The 14,368-nt window shown below is 60.4% G+C and overlaps 1 protein-coding gene across 1 annotated transcript in view; it reads left to right on the forward strand.

The window, feature by feature from the left end:
- Window positions 1–512: 512 nt before the first annotated feature.
- Window positions 513–14,368, forward strand: part of LOC139229877 (antigen peptide transporter 1-like) — a 264,121-nt gene continuing 250,265 nt past the window's right edge. The window contains 1 exon segment of the mRNA XM_070861510.1: window positions 513–858. The gene's annotated coding sequence lies outside the window, so the exon portion shown is untranslated.

Below are 14,368 nucleotides of genomic sequence, written 5' to 3' on the forward strand. Positions count from 1 at the left end.
CCTAGAATTGGTCCCAAAGCCCCAGGAATGTGAAACCCCCTCCTCCCGCACCTTTTCTGTCCCTGTTCACTGGTGCTGGCACATGGCGGTGGTGTTGTTGTTCTTCCCGGTAGGGGGCAGCAGCGGGACCTGTCAGAGTGAGAAAGAAACCTGAATTCTTACACTCTGCCCAGCAACACATGACTCATAGCAGAGCTTTATTCTGATTGGTGCTCACCTTGCAGGCACTGAGCTACAACACATTGAGTGTGTCAGGGTGGGTGTCCCTGTAAATAAACCTCTGGCTCTTTAAAGTGAAAGGGAACAGTGTGTGGAGCTGGGGATCTCTGGTGTGCTTCACAGAGAGGGCTTTCAGTGTGTGTGAGAAAGGGGGCGAAGGAGAGAGGGAGGGAGTGTAAGGGGGAGAGAAAGAGAGAGAGGGAGTGTGTGAGAAAGGGGGAGTGTGTGAGGGAGAGGGAATGTGAGAAATGGGGAGAAGGAGAGTGAGGGAGGGAGGGAGTGTGTGAGAGAGATAGAGGGAGGGAGTGTGTGTGTGTGAGAGGGGGAGAGAGACGGAGTGTGAGAGAGAGAGAGAGGGAGTGTGTGTGTGAAAGGGGGCGAAGGCGGGAGCGAGAGCAGTAAAAGCGAAACTGAAACCTCTGGGAGGTGGGGCGGGCAGTCTGAGGTCGGGGATTCCCGACACGGTCCACACACCGTCTTCAGCACCTGCTCCCGGAGCCGGTCCGAGCCGCGCTCACTCCTGGACCCGCTCGCGGACCGAGCCGCTCTCACTCCTGGATTCGCTCTCGGAGCCGCTCTTCCCGTTTGTGTATTCCCATTGAAAGGAGGCTGTGAACCGCCCGGTCCCACTGGACACAGGTCAGTGACTGGGAGACATCTGCCGGCAGCAACAGCCCGGGACAGTGGACCCGGGGACAGTGGACCCTGGGATAGTGCACACGGGGATAGTGCACACATGGACAGTGGACCCTGGGATAGTGCACACGGGGATAGTGCACACATGGACAGTGGACCCTGGGATAGTGGACCCTGGGACAGTGGACCCGGGGACAGTGGACCCTGGGATAGTGCACACATGGACAGTGGACCCGGGACAGTGGACCCTGGGATAGTGCACACATGGACAGTGGACCCGGGGACAGTGGACCCTGGGATAGTGCACACATGGACAGTGGACCCTGAGATAGTGCACACATGGATAGTGGACCCTGGGATAGTGCACACGGGGATAGTGCACACATGGACAGTGGACCCTGGGATAGTGCACACGGGGATAGTGCACACATGGACAGTGGACCCTGGGATAGTGCACATGGGGATAGTGCACACATGGACAGTGGACCCTGAGATAGTGGACCCTGGGATAGTGCACACGGGGATAGTGGACCCTGGGATAGTGCACCCGGGGAAAGTGGACCCGGGGACAGTGGACCCTGGGATAGTGCACGCATGGACAGTGGACCCGGGGACAGTGGACCCTGGGATAGTGCACACATGGACAGTGGACCCGGGGACAGTGGACCCTGGGATAGTGGACCCGGGGACAGTGGACCCTGGGATAGTGCACACATGGACAGTGGACCCTGAGATAGTGGACACGGGGATAGTGGACCCTGGGATAATGGACACGGGGATAGTGGACCCGGGGACAGTGGACCCTGGGATAGTGCACACATGGACAGTGGACCCGGGGACAGTGGACCCTGGGATAATGCACACGGGGACAGTGGACCCGGGGACAGTGCACACGGGGACTGTGGACCCTGGGACAGTGGACCCGGGGACAGTGCACACGGGGATAGTGGACACGGGGATAGTGGACACGGGGATAGTGGACCCGAGGATAGTGGACCCGGGGGTAGTGGACCCGGGGACCGTGCACACGGGGACCGTGCACACGGGGATAGTGGACCCGGGGATAGTGGACCCGGGGATAGTGGACCCTGGGATAGTGGACCTGGGGACAGTAGTGCAAACGGGGATAGTGGACCCGAGGACAGTGGACCCTGGGATAGTGCACACTGGGATAGTGCACACTGGGATAGTGCACACGGGGATAGTGGACACTGGGATAGTGCACACATGGATAGTGGACATTGGGATAGTGCACACATGGACAGTGGTCCCTGGGACAGTGGACACTGGGATTGTGCAAACATGGACAGTGGTCCCTGGGGACAGTGGACACTGGGATAGTGGACACTGGGATAGTGGACACTGGGATAGTGGACCCGGGGATAGTGGACACTGGGATAGTGCACACGGGGACAGTGGACCCTGGGATAGTGCACACATGGACAGTGGACCCGGGGACAGTGGACCCTGGGATAGTGCACACGGGGATAGTGGACCCGGGGACAGTGGACCCTAGGATAGTGCACACGGGTATAGTGGACCCTGGGATAGTGGACCCGGGGACAGTGGACCCTGGGACAGTGGACCCGGGGACAGTGCACACGGGGACTGTGGACCCTGGGACAGTGGACCCGGGGACAGTGCACACGGGGATAGTGGACACGGGGATAGTGGACACGGGGATAGTGGACCCGAGGACAGTGGACCCGGGGGTAGTGGACCCGGGGACCGTGCACACGGGGACCGTGCACACGGGGATAGTGGACCCTGGGATAGTGGACCCGGGGATAGTGGACCCGGGGATAGTGGACCCTGGGATATTGGACCTGGGGACAGTAGTGCAAACGGGGATAGTGGACCCGAGGACAGTGGACCCTGGGATAGTGCACACGGGGATAGTGGACACTGGGATAGTGCACACATGGATAGTGGACATTGGGATAGTGCACACATGGACAGTGGTCCCTGGGACAGTGGACACTGGGATTGTGCAAACATGGACAGTGGTCCCTGGGGACAGTGGACACTGGGATAGTGGACACTGGGATAGTGGACACTGGGATAGTGGACCCGGGGATAATGGACACTGGGATAGTGCACACGGGGATAGTGGACCCTGGGATAGTGGACCCGGGGATAGTGGACCCGGGGATAGTGGACCCGGGGATAGTGGACCCGGGGATAGTGGACACTGGGATAGTGCACACGGGGATAGTGGACCCGGGGATAGTGGACACGGGGATAGTGGATCTTGGGATAGTGCACACGGGAATAGTGGACCTTGGGATAGTGCACACGGGGATAGTGGACCCTGGGATAGTGGACCCGGGGACAGTGGACCCTGGGATAGTGGACCTTGGGATAGTGGACCCGGGGACAGTGGACCCTGGGATAGTGGACCCGGGGACAGTGGACCCTGGGATAGTGCACACTGGGATAGTGGACCCGGGGACAGTGGACCCTGGGATAGTGGACCCGGGGACAGTGGACCCTGGGATAGTGGACCCGGGGACAATGGACCCTGGGATAGTGCACACATGGACAGTGGACCCGGGGATAGTGGACCCGGGTACAGTGGACCCTGGGATAGTGCACACGGGGATAGTGGACCCTGGGATAGTGCACACGGGGATAGTGGACCCTGGGATAGTGCACACGGGGATAGTGGACCCTGGGATAGTGCACACGGGGATAGTGGACCCGGGGATAGTGCACACATGGACAGTGGACCCGGGGACAGTGGACTCTGGGATAGTGCACACATGGACAGTGGACCCTGGGACAGTGGACCCGGGGACAGTGCACACGGGGATAGTGGACACTGGGATAGTGGACACTGGGATAGTGGACACTGGGATAGTGGACCCGAGGATAGTGGAGCCGGGGATAGTGGACCCGGGGACAGTGGACCCGGGGATAGTGCACACATGGACAGTGGACCCTGGGATAGTGCACACGGGGATAGTGGACCCGGGGACAGTGGACCCTGGGATAGTGCACACGGGGATAGTGGACCCTGGGATAGTGCACACGGGGATAGTGGACCCGGGGACAGTGCACACGGGGATAGTGGACCCGGGGACAGTGGACCCTGGGATAGTGCACACATGGACAGTGGACCCGGGGACAGTGGACCCTGGGATAGTGCACACGGGGACAGTGGACCCGGGGACAGTGCACACGGGGACTGTGGACCCTGGGACAGTGGACCCGGGGACAGTGCACACGGGGATAGTGGACACGGGGATAGTGGACCCGGGGGTAGTGGACCCGGGGACCGTGCACACGGGGACCGTGCACACGGGGACCGTGCACACGGGGATAGTGGACCCGGGGATAGTGGACCCGGGGATAGTGGACCCGGGGATAGTGGACCCTGGGATAGTGGACCTGGGGACAGTAGTGCAAACGGGGATAGTGGACCCGAGGACAGTGGACCCTGGGATAGTGCACACGGGGATAGTGGACACTGGGATAGTGCACACGGGGATAGTGGACACTGTAATAGTGCACACATGGATAGTGGACATTGGGATAGTGCACACATGGACAGTGGTCCCTGGGACAGTGGACACTGGGATTGTGCAAACATGGACAGTGGTCCCTGGGGACAGTGGACACTGGGATAGTGGACACTGGGATAGTGGACCCGGGGATAGTGGACACTGGGATAGTGCACACGGGGATAGTGGACCCTGGGATAGTGGACCCGGGGATAGTGGACACTCGGATAGTGCACACGGGGATAGTGGACCCGGAGATAGTGGACACTGGGATAGTGCACACGGGGATAGTGGACCCGGGGATAGTGGACCCGGGGATAGTGCACACGGGGATAGTGGATCTTGGGATAGTGCACACGGGAATAGTGGACCTTGGGATAGTGCACACGGGGATAGTGGACCCTGGGATAGTGGACCCGGGGACAGTGGACCCTGGGATAGTGCACACGGGGATAGTGGACCTTGGGATAGTGGACCCGGGGACAGTGGACCCTGGGATAGTGGACCCGGGGACAGTGGACCCTGGGATAGTGCACACTGGGATAGTGGACCTTGGGATAGTGGACCCGGGGACAGTGGACCCTGGGATAGTGGACCCGGGGATAGTGGACCCGGGGACAGTGGACCCTGGGATAGTGGACCCGGGGACAATGGACCCTGGGATAGTGCACACATGGACAGTGGACCCGGGTACAGTGGACCCTGGGATAGTGCACACGGGGATAGTGGACCCTGGGATAGTGGACCCGGGGACAGTGGACCCTGGGATAGTGCACACGGGGATAGTGCACACGGGGATAGTGCACACGGGGATAGTGGACACTGGGATAGTGGACACTGGGATAGTGGACACTGGGATAGTGGACACTGGGATAGTGGACCCGAGGATAGTGGAGCCGGGGATAGTGGACCCGGGGACAGTGGACCCGGGGATAGTGCACACATGGACAGTGGACCCTGGGATAGTGCACACGGGGATAGTGGACCCTGGGATAGTGCACAGGGGGATAGTGGACCCGGGGACAGTGGACCCTGGGATAGTGCACACGGGGATAGTGGACCCTGGGATAGTGGACCCTGGGATAGTGCACACGGGGACAGTGGACCCGGGGACAGTGCACACGGGGACAGTGGACCCGGGGACAGTGGACCCGGGGACAGTGCACACGGGGATAGTGGACCCGGGGATAGTGGACCCTGGGATAGTGGACCTGGGGACAGTAGTGCACACGGGGATAGTGGACCCGAGGACAGTGGACCCTGGGATAGTGCACACGGGGATAGTGCACACATGGACAGTGGTCCCGGGGGTAGTGGACACTGGGATAGTGCACACATGGACAGTGGACCTGGGGGTAGTGGACACTGGGATAGTGCACACATGGACAGTGGTCCCTGGGGTAGTGGACCCGGGGACAGTGGACACTGGGATAGTGGACATTGGGATAGTGCACACATGGACAGTGGTCCCTGGGACACAGTGGACACTGGGATAGTGCACACATGGACAGTGGTCCCTCGGGACAGTGGACAATGGGATAGTGGACCCAGGGATAGTGGACACTGGGATAGTGCACAGGGGGATAGTGTACCCGAGGATAGTGGACCCGGGGATAGTGGACCCTGGGATAGTGGACCTGGGGACAGTAGTGCACACGGGGATAGTGGACCCAAGGACAGTGGACCCTGGGATAGTGCACACTGGGATAGTGCACACGGGGATAGTGGACACTGGCATAGTGCACACATGGACAGTGGTCCCGGGGACAGTGGACACTGGGATAGTGCACACATGGACAGTGGTCCCGGGGATAGTGGACACTGGGATAGTGCACACATGGACAGTGGTCCCTGGGGTAGTGGACCCGGGGACAGTGGACACTGGGACAGTGCACACATGGATAGTGGACATTGGGATAGTGCACACATGGACAGTGGACCCGGGGACAGTGGACTCTGGGATAGTGCACACATGGACAGTGGTCCCTAGGACAGTGGACACTGGGATTGTGCAGACATGGACAGTGGTCCCTGGGGACAGTGGACACTGGGATAGTGGACACTGGGATAGTGCACACGAGGATAGTGGACCCTGGGATAGTGGACCCGGGGATAGTGCACACATGGACAGTGGTCCCGGGGGTAGTGGACACTGGGATAGTGCACACATGGACAGTGGACCTGGGGGTAGTGGACACTGGGATAGTGCACACATGGACAGTGGTCCCTGGGGTAGTGGACCCGGGGACAGTGGACACTGGGATAGTGGACATTGGGATAGTGCACACATGGACAGTGGTCCCTGGGACAGTGGACACTGGGATAGTGCACACATGGACAGTGGTCCCTGGGGACAGTGGACAATGGGATAGTGGACCCAGGGATAGTGGACACTGGGATAGTGCACAGGGGGATAGTGTACCCGAGGATAGTGGACCCGGGGATAGTGGACCCTGGGATAGTGGACCTGGGGACAGTAGTGCACACGGGGATAGTGGACCCAAGGACAGTGGACCCTGGGATAGTGCACACTGGGATAGTGCACACGGGGATAGTGGACACTGGCATAGTGCACACATGGACAGTGGTCCCGGGGACAGTGGACACTGGGACAGTGCACACATGGACAGTGGTCCCGGGGATAGTGGACACTGGGATAGTGCACACATGGACAGTGGTCCCTGGGGTAGTGGACCCGGGGACAGTGGACACTGGGACAGTGCACACATGGATAGTGGACATTGGGATAGTGCACACATGGACAGTGGACCCGGGGACAGTGGACTCTGGGATAGTGCACACATGGACAGTGGTCCCTGGGACAGTGGACACTGGGATTGTGCAGACATGGACAGTGGTCCCTGGGGACAGTGGACACTGGGATAGTGGACACTGGGATAGTGCACACGAGGATAGTGGACCCTGGGATAGTGGACCCGGGGATAGTGGACACTGGGATAGTGCACACGGGGATAGTGGACCCTGGGATAGTGGACCCGGGGATAGTGGACACTCGGATAGTGCACACGGGGATAGTGGACCCGGGGATAGTGGACACTGGGATAGTGCACACATGGACAGTGGACCCTGGGATAGTGGACCCGGGTACAGTGGACCCTGGGATAGTGCACACGGGGATAGTGGACCCTGGGATAGTGCACGCATGGACAGTGGACCCGGGGACAGTGGACCCTGGGATAGTGCACACATGGACAGTGGACCCGGGGACAGTGGACCCTGGGATAGTGGACCCGGGGACAGTGGACCCTGGGATAGTGCACACATGGACAGTGGACCCTGAGATAGTGCACACATGGATAGTGGACACGGGGATAGTGGACCCTGGGATAGTGGACACGGGGATAGTGGACCCGGGGACAGTGGACCCTGGGATAGTGCACACATGGACAGTGGACCCGGGGACAGTGGACCCTGGGATAGTGCACACGGGGATAGTGGACCCGGGGACAGTGGACCCTAGGATAGTGTACACGGGTATAGTGGACCCTGGGATAGTGGACCCGGGGACAGTGGACCCTGGGACAGTGGACACGGGGATAGTGGACACGGGGATAGTGGACACGGGGATAGTGGACCCGAGGATAGTGGACCCGGGGGTAGTGGACCCGGGGACCGTGCACACGGGGACCGTGCACACGGGGATAGTGGACCCTGGGATAGTGGACCCGGGGATAGTGGACCCGGGGATAGTGGACCCTGGGATAGTGGACCTGGGGACAGTAGTGCAAACGGGGATAGTGGACCCGAGGACAGTGGACCCTGGGATAGTGCACACGGGGATAGTGGACACTGGGATAGTGCACACATGGATAGTGGACATTGGGATAGTGCACACATGGACAGTGGTCCCTGGGACAGTGGACACTGGGATTGTGCAAACATGGACAGTGGTCCCTGGGGACAGTGGACACTGGGATAGTGGACACTGGGATAGTGGACCCGGGGATAGTGGACACTGGGATAGTGCACACGGGGATAGTGGACCCTGGGATAGTGGACCCGGGGATAGTGGACACTCGGATAGTGCACACGGGGATAGTGGACCCGGGGATAGTGGACACTGGGATAGTGCACACGGGGATAGTGGACCCGGGGATAGTGGACACTGGGATAGTGCACACGGGGATAGTGGATCTTGGGATAGTGCACACGGGAATAGTGGACCTTGGGATAGTGCACACGGGGATAGTGGACCCTGGGATAGTGGACCCGGGGACAGTGGACCCTGGGATAGTGCACACGGGGATAGTGGACCTTGGGATAGTGGACCCGGGGACAGTGGACCCTGGGATAGTGGACCCGGGGACAGTGGACCCTGGGATAGTGCACACTGGGATAGTGGACCTTGGGATAGTGGACCCGGGGACAGTGGACCCTGGGATAGTGGACCCGGGGACAGTGGACCCTGGGATAGTGCACACTGGGATAGTGGACCTTGGGATAGTGGACCCGGGTACAGTGGACCCTGGGATAGTGGACCCGGGGACAGTGGACCCTGGGATAGTGGACCCGGGGACAATGGACCCTGGGATAGTGCACACATGGACAGTGGACCCGGGGATAGTGGACCCGGGTACAGTGGACCCTGGGATAGTGCACACGGGGATAGTGGACCCTGGGATAGTGGACCCGGGGACAGTGGACCCTGGGATAGTGCACACGGGGATAGTGGACCCTGGGATAGTGCACACGGGGATAGTGGACCCTGGGATAGTGCACACGGGGATAGTGGACCCTGGGATAGTGCACACGGGGATAGTGGACCCGGGGACAGTGGACCCGGGGATAGTGCACACATGGACAGTGGACCCGGGGACAGTGGACTCTGGGATAGTGCACACATGGACAGTGGACCCTGGGACAGTGGACCCGGGGACAGTGCACACGGGGATAGTGCACACGGGGATAGTGGACACTGGGATAGTGGACACTGGGATAGTGGACCCTGGGATAGTGGACCCGGGGACAGTGGACCCTGGGATAGTGGACCCGGGGACAATGGACCCTGGGATAGTGCACACATGGACAGTGGACCCGGGGATAGTGGACCCGGGTACAGTGGACCCTGGGATAGTGCACACGGGGATAGTGGACCCTGGGATAGTGGACCCGGGGACAGTGGACCCTGGGATAGTGCACACGGGGATAGTGGACCCTGGGATAGTGCACACGGGGATAGTGGACCCTGGGATAGTGCACACGGGGATAGTGGACCCTGGGATAGTGCACACGGGGATAGTGGACCCTGGGATAGTGCACACGGGGATAGTGGACCCGGGGATAGTGCACACATGGACAGTGGACCCGGGGACAGTGGACCCGGGGACAGTGGACTCTGGGATAGTGCACACATGGACAGTGGACCCTGGGACAGTGGACCCGGGGACAGTGCACACGGGGATAGTGGACACTGGGATAGTGGACACTGGGATAGTGGACACTGGGATAGTGGACACTGGGATAGTGGACCCGAGGATAGTGGACCCGGGGATAGTGCACACATGGACAGTGGACCCTGGGATAGTGCACACGGGGATAGTGGACCCTGGGATAGTGCACAGGGGGATAGTGGACCCGGGGACAGTGGACCCTGGGATAGTGCACACGGGGATAGTGGACCCTGGGATAGTGCACACAGGGACAGTGGACCCGGGGACAGTGCACACGGGGACAGTGGACCCGGGGACAGTGGACCCGGGGACAGTGGACCCGGGGACAGTGCACACGGGGATAGTGGACCCGGGGATAGTGGACCCTGGGATAGTGGACCTGGGGACAGTAGTGCACACGGGGATAGTGGACCCGAGGACAGTGGACCCTGGGATAGTGCACACGGGGATAGTGCACACATGGACAGTGGTCCCGGGGGTAGTGGACACTGGGATAGTGCACACATGGACAGTGGACCTGGGGGTAGTGGACACTGGGATAGTGCACACATGGACAGTGGTCCCTGGGGTAGTGGACCCGGGGACAGTGGACACTGGGATAGTGGACATTGGGATAGTGCACACATGGACAGTGGTCCCTGGGACACAGTGGACACTGGGATAGTGCAAACATGGACAGTGGTCCCTGGGGACAGTGGACAATGGGATAGTGGACCCAGGGATAGTGGACACTGGGATAGTGCACAGGGGGATAGTGTACCCGAGGATAGTGGACCCGGGGATAGTGGACCCTGGGATAGTGGACCTGGGGACAGTAGTGCACACGGGGATAGTGGACCCAAGGACAGTGGACCCTGGGATAGTGCACACTGGGATAGTGCACACGGGGATAGTGGACACTGGCATAGTGCACACATGGACAGTGGTCCCGGGGACAGTGGACACTGGGATAGTGCACACATGGACAGTGGTCCCGGGGATAGTGGACACTGGGATAGTGCACACATGGACAGTGGTCCCTGGGGTAGTGGACCCGGGGACAGTGGACACTGGGACAGTGCACACATGGATAGTGGACATTGGGATAGTGCACACATGGACAGTGGACCCGGGGACAGTGGACTCTGGGATAGTGCACACATGGACAGTGGTCCCTAGGACAGTGGACACTGGGATTGTGCAGACATGGACAGTGGTCCCTGGGGACAGTGGACACTGGGATAGTGGACACTGGGATAGTGCACACGAGGATAGTGGACCCTGGGATAGTGGACCCGGGGATAGTGCACACATGGACAGTGGTCCCGGGGGTAGTGGACACTGGGATAGTGCACACATGGACAGTGGACCTGGGGGTAGTGGACACTGGGATAGTGCACACATGGACAGTGGTCCCTGGGGTAGTGGACCCGGGGACAGTGGACACTGGGATAGTGGACATTGGGATAGTGCACACATGGACAGTGGTCCCTGGGACAGTGGACACTGGGATAGTGCACACATGGACAGTGGACAATGGGATAGTGGACCCAGGGATAGTGGACACTGGGATAGTGCACAGGGGGATAGTGTACCCGAGGATAGTGGACCCGGGGATAGTGGACCCTGGGATAGTGGACCTGGGGACAGTAGTGCACACGGGGATAGTGGACCCAAGGACAGTGGACCCTGGGATAGTGCACACTGGGATAGTGCACACGGGGATAGTGGACACTGGCATAGTGCACACATGGACAGTGGTCCCGGGGACAGTGGACACTGGGACAGTGCACACATGGACAGTGGTCCCGGGGATAGTGGACACTGGGATAGTGCACACATGGACAGTGGTCCCTGGGGTAGTGGACCCGGGGACAGTGGACACTGGGACAGTGCACACATGGATAGTGGACATTGGGATAGTGCACACATGGACAGTGGACCCGGGGACAGTGAACTCTGGGATAGTGCACACATGGACAGTGGTCCCTGGGACAGTGGACACTGGGATTGTGCAGACATGGACAGTGGTCCCTGGGGACAGTGGACACTGGGATAGTGGACACTGGGATAGTGCACACGAGGATAGTGGACCCTGGGATAGTGGACCCGGGGATAGTGGACACTGGGATAGTGCACACGGGGATAGTGGACCCTGGGATAGTGGACCCGGGGATAGTGGACACTCGGATAGTGCACACGGGGATAGTGGACCCGGGGATAGTGGACACTGGGATAGTGCACACATGGACAGTGGACCCTGGGATAGTGGACCCGGGTACAGTGGACCCTGGGATAGTGCACACGGGGATAGTGGACCCTGGGATAGTGCACGCATGGACAGTGGACCCGGGGACAGTGGACCCTGGGATAGTGCACACATGGACAGTGGACCCGGGGACAGTGGACCCTGGGATAGTGGACCCGGGGACAGTGGACCCTGGGATAGTGCACACATGGACAGTGGACCCTGAGATAGTGCACACATGGATAGTGGACACGGGGATAGTGGACCCTGGGATAGTGGACACGGGGATAGTGGACCCGGGGACAGTGGACCCTGGGATAGTGCACACATGGACAGTGGACCCGGGGACAGTGGACCCTGGGATAGTGCACACGGGTATAGTGGACCCTGGGATAGTGGACCCGGGGACAGTGCACACGGGGATAGTGGACACGGGGATAGTGGACCCGAGGATAGTGGACCCGGGGGTAGTGGACCCGGGGACCGTGCACACGGGGACCGTGCACACGGGGATAGTGGACCCGGGGATAGTGGACCCGGGGATAGTGGACCCGGGGATAGTGGACCCGGGGATAGTGGACCCGGGGATAGTGGACCCTGGGATAGTGGACCTGGGGACAGTAGTGCAAACGGGGATAGTGGACCCGAGGACAGTGGACCCTGGGATAGTGCACACGGGGATAGTGGACACTGGGATAGTGCACACATGGATAGTGGACATTGGGATAGTGCACACATGGACAGTGGTCCCTGGGACAGTGGACACTGGGATTGTGCAAACATGGACAGTGGTCCCTGGGGACAGTGGACACTGGGATAGTGGACACTGGGATAGTGGACCCGGGGATAGTGGACACTGGGATAGTGCACACGGGGATAGTGGACCCTGGGATAGTGGACCCGGGGATAGTGGACACTCGGATAGTGCACACGGGGATAGTGGACACTGGGATAGTGCACACGGGGATAGTGGACCCTGGGATAGTGGACACTGGGATAGTGCACACGGGGATAGTGGATCTTGGGATAGTGCACACGGGAATAGTGGACCTTGGGATAGTGCACACGGGGATAGTGGACCCTGGGATAGTGGACCCGGGGACAGTGGACCCTGGGATAGTGCACACGGGGATAGTGGACCCTGGGATAGTGGACCCGGGGACAGTGGACCCTGGGATAGTGGACCCGGGGACAATGGACCCTGGGATAGTGCACACATGGACAGTGGACCCGGGGATAGTGGACCCGGGTACAGTGGACCCTGGGATAGTGCACACGGGGATAGTGGACCCTGGGATAGTGGACCCGGGGACAGTGGACCCTGGGATAGTGCACACGGGGATAGTGGACCCTGGGATAGTGCACACGGGGATAGTGGACCCTGGGATAGTGCACACGGGGATAGTGGACCCTGGGATAGTGCACACGGGGATAGTGGACCCGGGGACAGTGGACCCGGGGATAGTGCACACATGGACAGTGGACCCGGGGACAGTGGACCCGGGGACAGTGGACTCTGGGATAGTGCACACATGGACAGTGGACCCTGGGACAGTGGACCCGGGGACAGTGCACACGGGGATAGTGGACACTGGGATAGTGGACACTGGGATAGTGGACACTGGGATAGTGGACCCGAGGATAGTGGAGCCAGGGATAGTGGACCCGGGGACAGTGGACCCGGGGATAGTGCACACATGGACAGTGGACCCTGGGATAGTGCACACGGGGATAGTGGACCCTGGGATAGTGCACAGGGGGATAGTGGACCCGGGGACAGTGGACCCTGGGATAGTGCACACGGGGATAGTGGACCCTGGGATAGTGCACACGGGGATAGTGGACCCGGGGGCAGTGGACCCGGGGACAGTGGACCCGGGGACAGTGGACCCGGGGACAGTGGACCCGGGGACAGTGGACCCGGGGACAGTGGACCCGGGGACAGTGGACCCGGGGACAGTGCACACGGGGATAGTGGACCCGGGGATAGTGGACCCTGGGATAGTGGACCTGGGGACAGTAGTGCACACGGGGATAGTGGACCCGAGGACAGTGGACCCTGGGATAGTGCACACGGGGATAGTGCACACATGGACAGTGGTCCCGGGGGTAGTGGACACTGGGATAGTGCACACATGGACAGTGGACCTGGGGGTAGTGGACACGGGGATAGTGCACACATGGACAGTGGTCCCGGGGGTAGTGGACACTGGGATAGTGCACACATGGACAGTGGACCTGGGGGTAGTGGACACTGGGATAGTGCACACATGGACAGTGGTCCCTGGGGTAGTGGACCCGGGGACAGTGGACACTGGGATAGTGGACATTGGGATAGTGCACACATGGACAGTGGTCCCTGGGACAGTGGA

This window comes from Pristiophorus japonicus, chromosome 19, assembly GCF_044704955.1.
Source record: "Pristiophorus japonicus isolate sPriJap1 chromosome 19, sPriJap1.hap1, whole genome shotgun sequence".
NCBI classification, from domain to species: Eukaryota; Metazoa; Chordata; class Chondrichthyes; family Pristiophoridae; genus Pristiophorus; species Pristiophorus japonicus.